This window comes from Branchiostoma floridae, chromosome 1, assembly GCF_000003815.2.
Source record: "Branchiostoma floridae strain S238N-H82 chromosome 1, Bfl_VNyyK, whole genome shotgun sequence".
NCBI classification, from domain to species: domain Eukaryota; kingdom Metazoa; phylum Chordata; class Leptocardii; order Amphioxiformes; family Branchiostomatidae; genus Branchiostoma; species Branchiostoma floridae.
In genome coordinates this window covers 11,897,105-11,900,180 of record NC_049979.1, presented here as the reverse complement: position 1 = coordinate 11,900,180, position 3,076 = coordinate 11,897,105, and the positions used below count along the sequence as shown (strand labels likewise).

General features: G+C 40.2%; 1 protein-coding gene and 1 long non-coding RNA gene across 2 annotated transcripts in view; one reads left to right on the top strand and one right to left on the bottom strand.

Moving 5' to 3' along the window:
- Positions 1-2,114, top strand: part of LOC118421918 — a 3,337-nt gene extending 1,223 nt beyond the window's left edge. Inside the window, exon 2 of the long non-coding RNA XR_004831869.1 lies at positions 1,126-2,114. This is a non-coding gene — a long non-coding RNA (uncharacterized LOC118421918). The remainder of the gene's footprint in view (positions 1-1,125) is intronic.
- The window catches only part of LOC118421887 (DNA polymerase eta-like), a 26,751-nt gene that overhangs the window by 12,243 nt on the left and 11,432 nt on the right, over positions 1-3,076 (bottom strand). The gene's annotated exons all lie outside the window — the stretch shown is intronic.

Genomic DNA, 3,076 nt, shown 5'->3' with positions numbered 1-3,076 from the left:
AGGTAACACACCTTACAGGTAATATTTGCGTGGCTCTTAGCTCTGGGGACCAGGTAACACACCTTACAGGTAATATTTGCGTGGCTCTTAGCTCTGGGGACCAGCTAACACACCGTACGGTAATATTTGTGTGGCTCTTAGCTCTGGGGACCAGGTAACACACCGTACAGGTAATATTTGCGTGGCTCTTAGCTCTGGGGACCAGGTAACACGCCTGTACGGTAATATTTGCGTGGCTCTTAGCTCTGGGGACCAGGTAACACACCTGTACGGTAATGTTTGCGTGGCTCTTAGCTCTGGGGACCAGGTAACACACCTTACAGGTAATATATGCGTGGCTCTTAGCTCTGGGAACCAGGTAACATGCCTTACAGGTTATATATGTGTGGGTATGAGGACCAGGTAACGCACCTTATACTACAATAGGCAATATTTGTGTGGGTCTTAGCTCTTGGGACCAGGTAACACACCATACAGGTAATGTGTGTGGCTCTTAGCTCTGGGAACCAGGAAACACACCTTACAGGTAATGTGTGTGGCTCTTAGCTAGTGGGAACCAGGTAGCACACCTGTACGGTAATGTCTGCGTGGCTCTTAGCTCTTGGGACCAGGTAGTGCACCTTACAGGTACTATCTGTGTGGCTATTAGCTGTGGGCACCAGATTGAAGGTAATAGGTTTGTGATTATTAGTTGTGCGGACCAGGGAACACTATTCTGCATTTACAGTAATATCAAGATAAGGAAAGGCTTGTTTTGGCTTGTTTTTAATCTCCAAGCAGATCCTACGGTGCCATAAGATAGTATCAAAGCTGGTTAAGGAGTATAGCCAGCCAAAGACAGTCAAATGGGTTTGATACTATATTATGCCACCATTGATCTGCTTGGAGATTAGCTTGTTTTCACTGTACATGTTTACCTGCAGGCACATGCTGTAGCTGGAAGCTTCTCATTAAATCTTATGAGAGTAAGCTTACCTTCAAGTTACCACTTTTCTAGCCTGTGATTAAAATATTCTCTAGCAGGACAGGCCCACTGTTCAGACCACTGGAACAAGATTGATGGCCAACACATGTTGTATATCTTGTCTTGCCTGTGAGATGATAATTGTTTGTACATTGTTTTAGATGAAGAAAGTCACAAAGAAAAGGAAGAGTCAGGGAAGGATTCCCACAGACCCACACTGATGATGAAGACTTCTATCAACCAGGAGAACTGAGTCGCATTTGCTTACGAGGTACAAATGTAACAAGAACATAGAAAACATATTCTGAACGAAAGACAGACGAACTAAAATCTTGGAAAGTCAGGGATAGGTTCCACTTCTCGCTAATTGCAGCTATGAATGTATGGAAAGGATGGAGCTTATATTACATGGTTTCTCTAATTTCATATTACGCAACATTATTCTTCCTGTGCTATGTTGATGTAAGAAGATATGGAACATATATTATATGCAATTAGGCTATTTCTCTTCATTGTATTATACAGTCTGCAACAATATGACACCCATCTCCTGTCTTATTTAGGTCACAATTTTGACAAATTCTTGGCTGCATAGGAGTGTTGTAATGTGTACCTTTTAGTTTTTAGACATTGATATTGTGTGAAGTATCTAGAGGTTTGTGATGGATGTTCTTTGCCATGTTCTATATTTATAATTTGTGCATAATTCTCCTAGCCTAGGTCGTACTCTGTATGTTTGTAATTTGTTACACATGACAATGGCAATGTGGGACATGTGGCTACTCTGATGTAGATTGCAATATCCAAAGTGTAAATGTGTCCAGGTTGACTTCTTTTCTGTCAGCAGTAGAAAAGGAAGGGTCCAATGTGTCATATAATGAGTAGGTTCTTTGATGCCGAGAGGTGTTAATATTTTCCAACTGTGAGCATGGCAACATTGTGATGTAATTTGGTGACAATATTTAGTTTGAATAGCTCATTCTTACTCTTTGTAAAAAATACAAAAGTTTTTCCGAAGAACTTAAAGAAAGAGAGATGAAATGTATAATATGTGCCTATTGTGTCACAGAGCAAAGTAGATAGTGAAGTCTGTTTACATCACCTACTGGTGCACAAGGAAGTTCTAATTAAAACTGTGAAACCATATCAATGCACTAGTCTGTTGCTTCAATTTGTGTGCAGTACATTGTATTAAAGTTTGAAATATACTGCATGTTCTATGATGCATAGAATTACTGGTACAACCTTCTCATTTATCATTCCGCTTGTATACATCCCATACACATAAACCAATATGACTTGATCTGGGTGACAGAGAAGACGAAAATGGATTTGTACTGATCATGACTGATCCTGACTGCATACAGTCAAACTGCATTAGCGGCCACCTTTACATAGCGACCACCTGGCCATTGCAGTTACTTTTTATTGGTCCCTTGAATTTTTCCCATTGACCCTAGCATTAAGAAATAGTCTATAGCGGCCACCTGTCCATCACAGCCAGATCCCGGTCCCTTAGATACAGAAACACTACCTATTGCGCCCTTAGGCCACACCAATTTAATTTCTTGGTTCACGGATTCGCTCGCTCCTATTTTTTGGGAAAAAAATAAAAATAAAAATTACCACTCAGCAAATTTTCACCCTTAATGAAACCATTCACCAACTTTCTGGTGTAGCAAATTGGCCTTTATATTACAAGCTCCTTAAAGTGTGGGTACAGGTGCTGTTACTGTACAATAATAATGTTTTTGTACTTTTTTCAAGCTGAAAACGTTTTTCTTTATGTTTTGGATTAGCCGTTACCTTTACCCCAACCATTTTACAATTTTTATTTTTATTTCGCCCTCTCGCTCCATATTTTTTATGAAAAAATCCGTGAACCAAGAAATTAAATTGGTGTGGCCTTATGTCACCCTGCCCTGGATTTATCAGCTTAGTTTGCGGGACTTCCCGACAGGGTCATTTTGGCAGTAGCGGAAGGTACGTGAGTCTTGAACGTTAGAGTGCAAGTCTTTGTGAATTTACCAACATTACGCATAGTAATATCAATCATTTTCTGTAGATTTGACTTTGGCAGGGTCAGTTGAATTCGAGACGATGAGACAATGT